The following is a 13,284-nucleotide window of genomic DNA, read 5'->3' as shown; positions in this document are numbered from 1 at the left end:
AGTGCAGTAAGTAGTGTGTCAGTCTTAGTTTGAACTTCAAATGGGGTACTTTTCTTTCCTATTTTTATGGCATTTCTCTTCCACCAGACTTGAAGGCCACAGCTCTTTTACATTGAATGCCAAAACATTATCAATCAAAAATGAAGAAAAGCCAAATTGACGGAGAGGACAATGGTGCTTCTGACTTCCTTGACAACTTGGAGTGATAAGGGAGAGATGGTAATTATTAAAAACCTAAAGCCAAAATAGTATCTTGTGCAAAATGAAGAAAAGGCACATTCAGATTTTTGGCCACAAAAGCACTTTCATCCAGAAACATTAAACTGACCCACTCGACCATCGAATGCAGGTTCAAGTCTAAATTGAGGCTCATTCCCATACCGGGAGTCGAACCCGGGCCACCTGGGTGAGAACCAGGAATCCTAACCGCTAGACCATATGGGAGCAGATAAGGTTTTGTGTATGTAATATAAAAAAAAAATGAATAAAGTAAAAAGTCATTACTTGCTTTAATTTATCCATGTTGCGATGGGGTGAAAATGTCTGGTCTCGCTAGTGCAGTAAGTAGTGTGTCAGTCTTAGTTTGAACTTCAAATGGGGTACTTTTCTTTCCTATTTTTATGGCATTTCTCTTCCACCAGACTTGAAGGCCACAGCTCTTTTACATTGAATGCCAAAACATTATCAATCAAAAATGAAGAAAAGCCAAATTGACGGAGAGGACAATGGTGCTTCTGACTTCCTTGACAACTTGGAGTGATAAGGGAGAGATGGTAATTATTCAAAACCTAAAGCCAAAATAGTATCTTGTGCAAAATGAAGAAAAGGCACATTCAGATTTTTGGCCACAATAGCACTTTCATCCAGAAACATTTAACTGACCCACTCGACCATCGAATGCAGGTTCAAGTCTAAATTGAGGCTCATTCCCATACCGGGAGTCAAACCCGGGCCACCTGGGTGAGAACCAGGAATCCTAACCGCTAGACCATATGGGAGCAGATAAGGTTTTGTGTATGTAATATAAAAAAAAATGAATAAAGTAAAAAGTCATTACTTGCTTTAATTTATCCATGTTGCGATGGGGTGAAAATGTCTGGTCTCGCTAGTGCAGTAAGTAGTGTGTCAGTCTTAGTTTGAACTTCAAATGGGGTACTTTTCTTTCCTATTTTTATGGCATTTCTCTTCCACCAGACTTGAAGGCCACAGCTCTTTTACATTGAATGCCAAAACATTATCAATCAAAAATGAAGAAAAGCCAAATTGACGGAGAGGACAATGGTGCTTCTGACTTCCTTGACAACTTGGAGTGATAAGGGAGAGATGGTAATTATTCAAAACCTAAAGCCAAAATAGTATCTTGTGCAAAATGAAGAAAAGGCACATTCAGATTTTTGGCCACAAAAGCACTTTCATCCAGAAACATTAAAATGACCCACTCGACCATCGAATGCAGGTTCAAGTCTAAATGGAGGCTCATTCCCATACCGGGAGTCGAACCCGGGCCACCTGGGTGAGAACCAAGAATCCTAACCACTAGACCATATGGGAGCAGATAAGGTTTTGTGTATGTAATATAAAAAAAAAATGAATAAAGTAAAAAGTCATTACTTGCTTTAATTTATCCATGTTGCGATGGGGTGAAAATGTCTGGTCTCGCTAGTGCAGTAAGTAGTGTGTCAGTCTTAGTTTGAACTTCAAATGGGGTACTTTTCTTTCCTATTTTTATGGCATTTCTCTTCCACCAGACTTGAAGGCCACAGCTCTTTTACATTGAATGCCAAAACATTATCAATCAAAAATGAAGAAAAGCCAAATTGACGGAGAGGACAATGGTGCTTCTGACTTCCTTGACAACTTGGAGTGATAAGGGAGAGATGGTAATTATTAAAAACCTAAAGCCAAAATAGTATCTTGTGCAAAATGAAGAAAAGGCACATTCAGATTTTTGGCCACAAAATCACTTTCATCCAGAAACATTAAACTGACCCACTCGACCATCGAATGCAGGTTCAAGTCTAAATTGAGGCTCATTCCCATACCGGGAGTCGAACCCGGGCCACCTGGGTGAGAACCAGGAATCCTAACCGCTAGACCATATGGGAGCAGATAAGGTTTTGTGTATGTAATATAAAAAAAAAATGAATAAAGTAAAAAGTCATTACTTGCTTTAATTTATCCATGTTGCGATGGGGTGAAAATGTCTGGTCTCGCTAGTGCAGTAAGTAGTGTGTCAGTCTTAGTTTGAACTTCAAATGGGGTACTTTTCTTTCCTATTTTTATGGCATTTCTCTTCCACCAGACTTGAAGGCCACAGCTCTTTTACATTGAATGCCAAAACATTATCAATCAAAAATGAAGAAAAGCCAAATTGACGGAGAGGACAATGGTGCTTCTGACTTCCTTGACAACTTGGAGTGATAAGGGAGAGATGGTAATTATTCAAAACCTAAAGCCAAAATAGTATCTTGTGCAAAATGAAGAAAAGGCACATTCAGATTTTTGGCCACAATAGCACTTTCATCCAGAAACATTTAACTGACCCACTCGACCATCGAATGCAGGTTCAAGTCTAAATTGAGGCTCATTCCCATACCGGGAGTCAAACCCGGGCCACCTGGGTGAGAACCAGGAATCCTAACCGCTAGACCATATGGGAGCAGATAAGGTTTTGTGTATGTAATATAAAAAAAAATGAATAAAGTAAAAAGTCATTACTTGCTTTAATTTATCCATGTTGCGATGGGGTGAAAATGTCTGGTCTCGCTAGTGCAGTAAGTAGTGTGTCAGTCTTAGTTTGAACTTCAAATGGGGTACTTTTCTTTCCTATTTTTATGGCATTTCTCTTCCACCAGACTTGAAGGCCACAGCTCTTTTACATTGAATGCCAAAACATTATCAATCAAAAATGAAGAAAAGCCAAATTGACGGAGAGGACAATGGTGCTTCTGACTTCCTTGACAACTTGGAGTGATAAGGGAGAGATGGTAATTATTCAAAACCTAAAGCCAAAATAGTATCTTGTGCAAAATGAAGAAAAGGCACATTCAGATTTTTGGCCACAAAAGCACTTTCATCCAGAAACATTAAAATGACCCACTCGACCATCGAATGCAGGTTCAAGTCTAAATGGAGGCTCATTCCCATACCGGGAGTCGAACCCGGGCCACCTGGGTGAGAACCAAGAATCCTAACCACTAGACCATATGGGAGCAGATAAGGTTTTGTGTATGTAATATATAAAAAAAAAATGAATAAAGTAAAAAGTCATTACTTGCTTTAATTTATCCATGTTGCGATCGGGTGAAAATGTCTGGTCTCGCTAGTGCAGTAGGTAGTGTGTCAGTCTTAGTTTGAACTTCAAATGGGGTACTTTTCTTTCCTATTTTCATGGCTTTTTTCTTCCACCAGACTTGAAGGCCACAGCTCTTTTACATTGAATGCCAAAACATTATCAATCAAAAATGAAGGAAAGCCAAATTGACGGAGAGGACAATGGTGCTTCTGACTTCCTTGACAACTTGGAGTGATAAGGGAGAGATGGTAATTATTCAAAACCTAAAGCCAAAATAGTATCTTGTGCAAAATGAAGAAAAGGCACATTCAGATTTTTGGCCACAAAAGAACTTTCATCCAGAAACATTAAACTGACCCACTTGACCATCGAAAGCAGGTTCAAGTCTAAATGGAGGCTCATTCCCATACCAGGTGTCGAACCTGGGCCACCTGAGTGAGAACCAGGAATCCTAACCGCTAGACCATATGGGAGCAGATAAGGTTTTGTGTATGTAATATAAAAAAAAAAAATAATAAAGTAAAAAGTCATTACTTGCTTTAATTTATCCATGTTGCGATGGGGTGAAAATGTCTGGTCTCGCTAGTGCAGTAGGTAGTGTGTCAGTCTTAGTTTGAACTTCAAATGGGGTACTTTTCTTTCCTATTTTCATGGCTTTTCTCTTCCACCAGACTTGAAGGCCACAGCTCTTTTACATTGAATGCCAAAACATTATCAATCAAAAATGAAGAAAAGCCATATTGACGGAGAGGACAATGGTGCTTCTGACTTCCTTGACAACTTGGAGTGATAAGGGAGAGATGGTAATTATTCAAAACCTAAAGCCAAAATAGTATCTTGTGCAAAATGAAGAAAAGGCACATTCAGATTTTTGGCCACAAAAGCACTTTCATCCAGAAACATTAAACTGACCCACTCGACTATCTAATGCAGGTTCAAGTCTAAATGGAGGCTCATTCCCATACCGGGAGTCGAACCCGGGCCACCTGGGTGAGAACCAGGAATCCTAACCGCTAGACCATATGGGAGCAGATAAGGTTTTGTGTATGTAATATAAAAAAAAAATGAATAAAGTAAAAAGTCATTACTTGCTTTAATTTATCCATGTTGCGATGGGGTGAAAATGTCTGGTCTCGCTAGTGCAGTAAGTAGTGTGTCAGTCTTAGTTTGAACTTCAAATGGGGTACTTTTCTTTCCTATTTTTATGGCATTTCTCTTCCACCAGACTTGAAGGCCACAGCTCTTTTACATTGAATGCCAAAACATTATCAATCAAAAATGAAGAAAAGCCAAATTGACGGAGAGGACAATGGTGCTTCTGACTTCCTTGACAACTTGGAGTGATAAGGGAGAGATGGTAATTATTAAAAACCTAAAGCCAAAATAGTATCTTGTGCAAAATGAAGAAAAGGCACATTCAGATTTTTGGCCACAATAGCACTTTCATCCAGAAACATTAAACTGACCCACTCGACCATCGAATGCAGGTTCAAGTCTAAATTGAGGCTCATTCCCATACCGGGAGTCGAACCCGGGCCACCTGGGTGAGAACCAGGAATCCTAACCGCTAGACCATATGGGAGCAGATAAGGTTTTGTGTATGTAATATAAAAAAAAAATGAATAAAGTAAAAAGTCATTACTTGCTTTAATTTATCCATGTTGCGATGGGGTGAAAATGTCTGGTCTCGCTAGTGCAGTAGGTAGTGTGTCAGTCTTAGTTTGAACTTCAAATGGGGTACTTTTCTTTCCTATTTTCATGGCTTTTTTCTTCCACCAGACTTGAAGGCCACAGCTCTTTTACAATGAATGCCAAAACATTATCAATCAAAAATGAAGGAAAGCCAAATTGACGGAGAGGACAATGGTGCTTCTGACTTCCTTGACAACTTGGAGTGATAAGGGAGAGATGGTAATTATTCAAAACCTAAAGCCAAAATAGTATCTTGTGCAAAATGAAGAAAAGGCACATTCAGATTTTTGGCCACAAAAGCACTTTCATCCAGAAACATTAAACTGACCCACTCGACCATCGAATGCAAGTTCAAGTCTAAATGGAGGCTCATTCTCATAGAGGGAGTCGAACCCAGGCCACCTGGGTGAGAACCAGGAATCCTAACCACTAGACCATATGGGAGCAGATAAGGTTTTGTGTATGTAATATATAAAAAAAAAATGAATAAAGTAAAAAGTCATTACTTGCTTTAATTTATCCATGTTGCGATCGGGTGAAAATGTCTGGTCTCGCTAGTGCAGTAGGTAGTGTGTCAGTCTTAGTTTGAACTTCAAATGGGGTACTTTTCTTTCCTATTTTCATGGCTTTTTTCTTCCACCAGACTTGAAGGCCACAGCTCTTTTACAATGAATGCCAAAACATTATCAATCAAAAATGAAGGAAAGCCAAATTGACGGAGAGGACAATGGTGCTTCTGACTTCCTTGACAACTTGGAGTGATAAGGGAGAGATGGTAATTATTCAAAACCTAAAGCCAAAATAGTTTCTTGTGCAAAATGAAGAAAAGGCACATTCAGATTTTTGGCCACAAAAGCACTTTCATCCAGAAACATTAAACTGACCCACTCGACCATCGAATGCAGGTTCAAGTCTAAATGGAGGCTCATTCCCATACCGGGAGTCAAACCCGGGCCACCTGGGTGAGAACCAGGAATCCTAACCACTAGACCATATGGGAGCAGCTAAGGTTTTGTGTATGTAATATATATAAAAAAAAAATGAATAAAGTAAAAAGTCATTACTTGCTTTAATTTATCCATGTTGCGATGGGGTGAAAATGTCTGGTCTCGCTAGTGCAGTAGGTAGTGTGTCAGTCTTAGTTTGAACTTCAAATGGGGTACTTTTCTTTCCTATTTTCATGGCTTTTTTCTTCCACCAGACTTGAAGGCCACAGCTCTTTTACATTGAATGCCAAAACATTATCAATCAAAAATGAAGGAAAGCCAAATTGACGGAGAGGACAATGGTGCTTCTGACTTCCTTGACAACTTGGAGTGATAAGGGAGAGATGGTAATTATTCAAAACCTAAAGCCAAAATAGTATCTTGTGCAAAATGAAGAAAAGGCACATTCAGATTTTTGGCCACAAAAGCACTTTCATCCAGAAACATTAAACTGACCCACTCGACCATCGAATGCAAGTTCAAGTCTAAATGGAGGCTCATTCCCATACCGGGAGTCGAACCCGGGCCACCTGGGTGAGAACCAGGAATCCTAACCACTAGACCATATGGGAGCAGATAAGGTTTTGTGTATGTAATATATAAAAAAAAAATGAATAAAGTAAAAAGTCATTACTTGCTTTAATTTATCCATGTTGCGATCGGGTGAAAATGTCTGGTCTCGCTAGTGCAGTAGGTAGTGTGTCAGTCTTAGTTTGAACTTCAAATGGGGTACTTTTCTTTCCTATTTTCATGGCTTTTTTCTTCCACCAGACTTGAAGGCCACAGCTGTTTTACAATGAATGCCAAAACATTATCAATCAAAAATGAAGGAAAGCCAAATTGACGGAGAGGACAATGGTGCTTCTGACTTCCTTGACAACTTGGAGTGATAAGGGAGAGATGGTAATTATTCAAAACCTAAAGCCAAAATAGTTTCTTGTGCAAAATGAAGAAAAGGCACATTCAGATTTTTGGCCACAAAAGCACTTTCATCCAGAAACATTAAACTGACCCACTGGACCATCGAATGCAGGTCCAAGTCTAAATGGAGGCTCATTCCCATACAGGGAGTCGAACCCGGGCCACCTGGGTGAGAACCAGGAATCCTAACCCCTAGACCATATGGGAGCAGATAAGGTTTTGTGTATGTAATATATAAAAAAAAAATGAATAAAGTAAAAAGTCATTACTTGCTTTGATTTATCCATGTTGCGATCGGGTGAAAATGTCTGGTCTCGCTAGTGCAGTAGGTAGTGTGTCAGTCTTAGTTTGAACTTCAAATGGGGTACTTTTCTTTCCTATTTTCATGGCTTTTCTCTTCCACCAGACTTGAAGGCCACAGCTCTTTTACATTGAATGCCAAAACATTATCAATCAAAAATGAAGGAAAGCCAAATTGACGGAGAGGACAATGGTGCTTCTGACTTCCTTGACAACTTGGAGTGATAAGGGAGAGATGGTAATTATTCAAAACCTAAAGCCAAAATAGTTTCTTGTGCAAAATGAAGAAAAGGCACATTCAGATTTTTGGCCACAAAAGCACTTTCATCCAGAAACATTAAACTGACCCACTGGACCATCGAATGCAGGTCCAAGTCTAAATGGAGGCTCATTCCCATACCGGGAGGCGAACCCGGGCCACCTGGGTGAGAACCAGGAATCCTAACCGCTAGACCATATCGGAGCAGATAAGGTTTAACGTAAGTAATATAAAAATAAATAAAAGAACAAAATAAAAAGTCATTACTTGCTTTAATTTATCCATGTTGCGATGGGGTGAAAATGTCTGGTCTCGCTAGTGCAGTAGGTAGTGTGTCAGTCTTAGTTTGAACTTCAAATGGGGTACTTTTCTTTCCTATTTTCATGGCTTTTTTCTTCCACCAGACTTGAAGGCCACAGCTCTTTTACATTGAATGCCAAAACATTATCAATCAAAAATGAAGGAAAGCCAAATTGACGGAGAGGACAATGGTGCTTCTGACTTCCTTGACAACTTGGAGTGATAAGGGAGAGATGGTAATTATTCAAAACCTAAAGCCAAAATAGTATCTTGTGCAAAATGAAGAAAAGGCACATTCAGATTTTTGGCCACAAAAGCACTTACATCCAGAAACATTAAACTGACCCACTGGACCATCGAATGCAGGTCCAAGTCTAAATGGAGGCTCATTCCCATACCGGGAGTCAAACCCGGGCCACCTGGGTGAGAACCAGGAATCCTAACCGCTAGACCATATGGGAGCAGATAAGGTTTTGTGTATGTAATATAAAAAAAAAAATAATAAAGTAAAAAGTCATTACTTGCTTTAATTTATCCATGTTGCGATGGGGTGAAAATGTCTGGTCTCGCTAGTGCAGTAGGCAGTGTGTCAGTCTTAGTTTGAACTTCAAATGGGGTACTTTTCTTTCCTATTTTCATGGCTTTTCTCTTCCACCAGACTTGAAGGCCACAGCTCTTTTACATTGAATGCCAAAACATTATCAATCAAAAATGAAGAAAAGCCAAATTGACGGAGAGGACAATGGTGCTTCTGACTTCCTTAACAACTTGGAGTGATAAGGGAGAGATGGTAATTATTCAAAACCTAAAGCCAAAATAGTATCTTGTGCAAAATGAAGAAAAGGCACATTCAGATTTTTGGCCACAAAAGCACTTTCATACAGAAACATTAAACTGACCCACTCGACCATCTAATGCAGGTTCAAGTCTAAATGGAGGCTCATTCCCATACCGGGAGTCGAACCCGGGCCACCTGGGTGAGAACCAGGAATCCTAACCGCTAGACCATATGGGAGCAGATAAGGTTTAACGTAAGTAATATAAAAATAAATAAAAGAACAAAATAAAAAGTCATTACTTGCTTTAATTTATCCATGTTGCGATGGGGTGAAAATGTCTGGTCTCGCTAGTGCAGTAGGTAGTGTGTCAGTCTTAGTTTGAACTTCAAATGGGGTACTTTTCTTTCCTATTTTCATGGCTTTTTTCTTCCACCAGACTTGAAGGCCACAGCTCTTTTACATTGAATGCCAAAACATTATCAATCAAAAATGAAGGAAAGCCAAATTGACGGAGAGGACAATGGTGCTTCTGACTTCCTTGACAACTTGGAGTGATAAGGGAGAGATGGTAATTATTCAAAACCTAAAGCCAAAATAGTATCTTGTGCAAAATGAAGAAAAGGCACATTCAGATTTTTGGCCACAAAAGCACTTACATCCAGAAACATTAAACTGACCCACTGGACCATCGAATGCAGGTCCAAGTCTAAATGGAGGCTCATTCCCATACCGGGAGTCAAACCCGGGCCACCTGGGTGAGAACCAGGAATCCTAACCGCTAGACCATATGGGAGCAGATAAGGTTTTGTGTATGTAATATAAAAAAAAAAATAATAAAGTAAAAAGTCATTACTTGCTTTAATTTATCCATGTTGCGATGGGGTGAAAATGTCTGGTCTCGCTAGTGCAGTAGGCAGTGTGTCAGTCTTAGTTTGAACTTCAAATGGGGTACTTTTCTTTCCTATTTTCATGGCTTTTCTCTTCCACCAGACTTGAAGGCCACAGCTCTTTTACATTGAATGCCAAAACATTATCAATCAAAAATGAAGAAAAGCCAAATTGACGGAGAGGACAATGGTGCTTCTGACTTCCTTAACAACTTGGAGTGATAAGGGAGAGATGGTAATTATTCAAAACCTAAAGCCAAAATAGTATCTTGTGCAAAATGAAGAAAAGGCACATTCAGATTTTTGGCCACAAAAGCACTTTCATACAGAAACATTAAACTGACCCACTCGACCATCTAATGCAGGTTCAAGTCTAAATGGAGGCTCATTCCCATACCGGGAGTCGAACCCGGGCCACCTGGGTGAGAACCAGGAATCCTAACCGCTAGACCATATGGGAGCAGATAAGGTTTAACGTAAGTAATATAAAAATAAATAAAAGAACAAAATAAAAAGTCATTACTTGCTTTAATTTATCCATGTTGCGATGGGGTGAAAATGTCTGGTCTCGCTAGTGCAGTAGGTAGTGTGTCAGTCTTAGTTTGAACTTCAAATGGGGTACTTTTCTTTCCTATTTTCATGGCTTTTTTCTTCCACCAGACTTGAAGGCCACAGCTCTTTTACATTGAATGCCAAAACATTATCAATCAAAAATGAAGGAAAGCCAAATTGACGGAGAGGACAATGGTGCTTCTGACTTCCTTGACAACTTGGAGTGATAAGGGAGAGATGGTAATTATTCAAAACCTAAAGCCAAAATAGTATCTTGTGCAAAATGAAGAAAAGGCACATTCAGATTTTTGGCCACAAAAGCACTTTCATCCAGAAACATTAAACTGACCCACTCGACCATCAAATGCAAGTTCAAGTCTAAATGGAGGCTCATTCCCATACCGGGAGTCGAACCCGGGCCACCTGGGTGAGAACCAGGAATCCTAACCGCTAGACCATATGGGAGCAGATAAGGTTTCGTGTATGTAATATAAAAAAAAAAATGAATAAAGTAAAAAGTCATTACTTGCTTTAATTTATCCATGTTGCGATGGGGTGAAAATGTCTGGTCTCGCTAGTGCAGTAGGTAGTGTGTCAGTCTTAGTTTGAACTTCAAATGGGGTACTTTTCTTTCCTATTTTCATGGCTTTTCTCTTCCACCAGACTTGAAGGCCACAGCTCTTTTACATTGAATGCCAAAACATTATCAATCAAAAATGAAGAAAAGCCAAATTGACGGAGAGGACAATGGTGCTTCTGACTTCCTTGACAACTTGGAGTGATAAGGGAGAGATGGTAATTATTCAAAACCTAAAGCCAAAATAGTATCTTGTGCAAAATGAAGAATAGGCACATTCAGATTTTTGGCCACAAAAGCACTTTCATCCAGAAACATTAAACTGACCCACTCGACCATCGAATGCAGGTTCAAGTCTAAATGGAGGCTCATTCCCATACCGGGAGTCAAACCCGGGCCACCTGGGTGAGAACCAGGAATCCTAACCACTAGACCATATGGGAGCAGCTAAGGTTTTGTGTATGTAATATATAAAAAAAAAATGAATAAAGTAAAAAGTCATTACTTGCTTTAATTTATCCATGTTGCGATGGGGTGAAAATGTCTGGTCTCGCTAGTGCAGTAGGTAGTGTGTCAGTCTTAGTTTGAACTTCAAATGGGGTACTTTTCTTTCCTATTTTCATGGCTTTTTTCTTCCACCAGACTTGAAGGCCACAGCTCTTTTACATTGAATGCCAAAACATTATCAATCAAAAATGAAGGAAAGCCAAATTGACGGAGAGGACAATGGTGCTTCTGACTTCCTTGACAACTTGGAGTGATAAGGGAGAGATGGTAATTATTCAAAACCTAAAGCCAAAATAGTATCTTGTGCAAAATGAAGAAAAGGCACATTCAGATTTTTGGCCACAAAAGCACTTTCATCCAGAAACATTAAACTGACCCACTCGACCATCGAATGCAAGTTCAAGTCTAAATGGAGGCTCATTCCCATACCGGGAGTCGAACCCGGGCCACCTGGGTGAGAACCAGGAATCCTAACCGCTAGACCATATGGGAGCAGATAAGGTTTCGTGTATGTAATATAAAAAAAAAAATGAATAAAGTAAAAAGTCATTACTTGCTTTAATTTATCCATGTTGCGATGGGGTGAAAATGTCTGGTCTCGCTAGTGCAGTAGGTAGTGTGTCAGTCTTAGTTTGAACTTCAAATGGGGTACTTTTCTTTCCTATTTTCATGGCTTTTCTCTTCCACCAGACTTGAAGGCCACAGCTCTTTTACATTGAATGCCAAAACATTATCAATCAAAAATGAAGAAAAGCCAAATTGACGGAGAGGACAATGGTGCTTCTGACTTCCTTGACAACTTGGAGTGATAAGGGAGAGATGGTAATTATTCAAAACCTAAAGCCAAAATAGTATCTTGTGCAAAATGAAGAATAGGCACATTCAGATTTTTGGCCACAAAAGCACTTTCATCCAGAAACATTAAACTGACCCACTCGACCATCGAATGCAGGTTCAAGTCTAAATGGAGGCTCATTCCCATACCGGGAGTCAAACCCGGGCCACCTGGGTGAGAACCAGGAATCCTAACCACTAGACCATATGGGAGCAGCTAAGGTTTTGTGTATGTAATATATAAAAAAAAAATGAATAAAGTAAAAAGTCATTACTTGCTTTAATTTATCCATGTTGCGATGGGGTGAAAATGTCTGGTCTCGCTAGTGCAGTAGGTAGTGTGTCAGTCTTAGTTTGAACTTCAAATGGGGTACTTTTCTTTCCTATTTTCATGGCTTTTTTCTTCCACCAGACTTGAAGGCCACAGCTCTTTTACATTGAATGCCAAAACATTATCAATCAAAAATGAAGGAAAGCCAAATTGACGGAGAGGACAATGGTGCTTCTGACTTCCTTGACAACTTGGAGTGATAAGGGAGAGATGGTAATTATTCAAAACCTAAAGCCAAAATAGTATCTTGTGCAAAATGAAGAAAAGGCACATTCAGATTTTTGGCCACAAAAGCACTTTCATCCAGAAACATTAAACTGACCCACTTGACCATCGAATGCAGGTTCAAGTCTAAATGGAGGCTCATTCCCATACCGGGAGGCGAACCCGGGCCACCTGGGTGAGAACCAGGAATCCTAACCGCTAGACCATATGGGAGCAGATAAGGTTTTGTGTATGTAATATAAAAAAAAAAAATAATAAAGTAAAAAGTCATTACTTGCTTTAATTTATCCATGTTGCGATGGGGTGAAAATGTCTGGTCTCGCTAGTGCAGTAGGTAGTGTGTCAGTCTTAGTTTGAACTTCAAATGGGGTACTTTTCTTTCCTATTTTCATGGCTTTTTTCTTCCACCAGACTTGAAGGCCACAGCTCTTTTACATTGAATGCCAAAACATTATCAATCAAAAATGAAGGAAAGCCAAATTGACGGAGAGGACAATGGTGCTTCTGACTTCCTTGACAACTTGGAGTGATAAGGGAGAGATGGTAATTATTCAAAACCTAAAGCCAAAATAGTATCTTGTGCAAAATGAAGAAAAGGCACATTCAGATTTTTGGCCACAAAAGCACTTTCATCCAGAAACATTAAACTGACCCACTCGACCATCGAATGCAAGTTCAAGTCTAAATGGAGGCTCATTCCCATACCAGGAGTCGAACCCGGGCCACCTGGGTGAGAACCAGGAATCCTAACCACTAGACCATATGGGAGCAGATAAGGTTTTGTGTATGTAATATATAAAAAAAAAATGAATAAAGTAAAAAGTCATTACTTGCTTTAA

General features: G+C 39.5%; 23 non-coding genes across 23 annotated transcripts; all 23 read right to left on the bottom strand.

The window, feature by feature from the left end:
- Positions 1–372: 372 nt before the first annotated feature.
- On the bottom strand, positions 373–444 carry TRNAE-CUC (transfer RNA glutamic acid (anticodon CUC)). Its single transcript has one exon. It is a non-coding gene; the product is annotated as a tRNA-Glu (tRNA).
- Positions 445–926: 482 nt separating this feature from the next.
- TRNAE-CUC (transfer RNA glutamic acid (anticodon CUC)) lies at positions 927–998 on the bottom strand. Its single transcript has one exon. It is a non-coding gene; the product is annotated as a tRNA-Glu (tRNA).
- A 481-nt stretch (positions 999–1,479) lies between these two features.
- On the bottom strand, positions 1,480–1,551 carry TRNAE-CUC (transfer RNA glutamic acid (anticodon CUC)). Its single transcript has one exon. It is a non-coding gene; the product is annotated as a tRNA-Glu (tRNA).
- Positions 1,552–2,033: 482 nt separating this feature from the next.
- Positions 2,034–2,105, bottom strand: TRNAE-CUC (transfer RNA glutamic acid (anticodon CUC)). The gene has a single exon. It is a non-coding gene; the product is annotated as a tRNA-Glu (tRNA).
- Positions 2,106–2,587: 482 nt separating this feature from the next.
- Positions 2,588–2,659, bottom strand: TRNAE-CUC (transfer RNA glutamic acid (anticodon CUC)). The gene has a single exon. It is a non-coding gene; the product is annotated as a tRNA-Glu (tRNA).
- A 481-nt stretch (positions 2,660–3,140) lies between these two features.
- TRNAE-CUC (transfer RNA glutamic acid (anticodon CUC)) lies at positions 3,141–3,212 on the bottom strand. Its single transcript has one exon. It is a non-coding gene; the product is annotated as a tRNA-Glu (tRNA).
- A 484-nt stretch (positions 3,213–3,696) lies between these two features.
- On the bottom strand, positions 3,697–3,768 carry TRNAE-CUC (transfer RNA glutamic acid (anticodon CUC)). The gene has a single exon. It is a non-coding gene; the product is annotated as a tRNA-Glu (tRNA).
- Positions 3,769–4,251: 483 nt separating this feature from the next.
- Positions 4,252–4,323, bottom strand: TRNAE-CUC (transfer RNA glutamic acid (anticodon CUC)). Its single transcript has one exon. It is a non-coding gene; the product is annotated as a tRNA-Glu (tRNA).
- A 482-nt stretch (positions 4,324–4,805) lies between these two features.
- Positions 4,806–4,877, bottom strand: TRNAE-CUC (transfer RNA glutamic acid (anticodon CUC)). Its single transcript has one exon. It is a non-coding gene; the product is annotated as a tRNA-Glu (tRNA).
- A 1,038-nt stretch (positions 4,878–5,915) lies between these two features.
- TRNAE-CUC (transfer RNA glutamic acid (anticodon CUC)) lies at positions 5,916–5,987 on the bottom strand. Its single transcript has one exon. It is a non-coding gene; the product is annotated as a tRNA-Glu (tRNA).
- Positions 5,988–6,473: 486 nt separating this feature from the next.
- On the bottom strand, positions 6,474–6,545 carry TRNAE-CUC (transfer RNA glutamic acid (anticodon CUC)). The gene has a single exon. It is a non-coding gene; the product is annotated as a tRNA-Glu (tRNA).
- A 484-nt stretch (positions 6,546–7,029) lies between these two features.
- TRNAE-CUC (transfer RNA glutamic acid (anticodon CUC)) lies at positions 7,030–7,101 on the bottom strand. Its single transcript has one exon. It is a non-coding gene; the product is annotated as a tRNA-Glu (tRNA).
- A 484-nt stretch (positions 7,102–7,585) lies between these two features.
- TRNAE-CUC (transfer RNA glutamic acid (anticodon CUC)) lies at positions 7,586–7,657 on the bottom strand. The gene has a single exon. It is a non-coding gene; the product is annotated as a tRNA-Glu (tRNA).
- A 485-nt stretch (positions 7,658–8,142) lies between these two features.
- TRNAE-CUC (transfer RNA glutamic acid (anticodon CUC)) lies at positions 8,143–8,214 on the bottom strand. The gene has a single exon. It is a non-coding gene; the product is annotated as a tRNA-Glu (tRNA).
- A 482-nt stretch (positions 8,215–8,696) lies between these two features.
- TRNAE-CUC (transfer RNA glutamic acid (anticodon CUC)) lies at positions 8,697–8,768 on the bottom strand. Its single transcript has one exon. It is a non-coding gene; the product is annotated as a tRNA-Glu (tRNA).
- Positions 8,769–9,253: 485 nt separating this feature from the next.
- TRNAE-CUC (transfer RNA glutamic acid (anticodon CUC)) lies at positions 9,254–9,325 on the bottom strand. Its single transcript has one exon. It is a non-coding gene; the product is annotated as a tRNA-Glu (tRNA).
- A 482-nt stretch (positions 9,326–9,807) lies between these two features.
- Positions 9,808–9,879, bottom strand: TRNAE-CUC (transfer RNA glutamic acid (anticodon CUC)). Its single transcript has one exon. It is a non-coding gene; the product is annotated as a tRNA-Glu (tRNA).
- Positions 9,880–10,364: 485 nt separating this feature from the next.
- On the bottom strand, positions 10,365–10,436 carry TRNAE-CUC (transfer RNA glutamic acid (anticodon CUC)). Its single transcript has one exon. It is a non-coding gene; the product is annotated as a tRNA-Glu (tRNA).
- A 483-nt stretch (positions 10,437–10,919) lies between these two features.
- TRNAE-CUC (transfer RNA glutamic acid (anticodon CUC)) lies at positions 10,920–10,991 on the bottom strand. Its single transcript has one exon. It is a non-coding gene; the product is annotated as a tRNA-Glu (tRNA).
- A 484-nt stretch (positions 10,992–11,475) lies between these two features.
- Positions 11,476–11,547, bottom strand: TRNAE-CUC (transfer RNA glutamic acid (anticodon CUC)). Its single transcript has one exon. It is a non-coding gene; the product is annotated as a tRNA-Glu (tRNA).
- Positions 11,548–12,030: 483 nt separating this feature from the next.
- TRNAE-CUC (transfer RNA glutamic acid (anticodon CUC)) lies at positions 12,031–12,102 on the bottom strand. The gene has a single exon. It is a non-coding gene; the product is annotated as a tRNA-Glu (tRNA).
- Positions 12,103–12,586: 484 nt separating this feature from the next.
- TRNAE-CUC (transfer RNA glutamic acid (anticodon CUC)) lies at positions 12,587–12,658 on the bottom strand. The gene has a single exon. It is a non-coding gene; the product is annotated as a tRNA-Glu (tRNA).
- Positions 12,659–13,141: 483 nt separating this feature from the next.
- TRNAE-CUC (transfer RNA glutamic acid (anticodon CUC)) lies at positions 13,142–13,213 on the bottom strand. The gene has a single exon. It is a non-coding gene; the product is annotated as a tRNA-Glu (tRNA).
- Between the last annotated feature and the right edge of the window lie 71 nt (positions 13,214–13,284).

This window comes from Rhinoderma darwinii, chromosome 3, assembly GCF_050947455.1.
Source record: "Rhinoderma darwinii isolate aRhiDar2 chromosome 3, aRhiDar2.hap1, whole genome shotgun sequence".
Lineage (NCBI taxonomy): Eukaryota > Metazoa > Chordata > Amphibia > Anura > Rhinodermatidae > Rhinoderma > Rhinoderma darwinii.
Note: the sequence above shows the minus strand (reverse complement) of the source record. Positions and strands in the feature narration are given on the sequence as shown.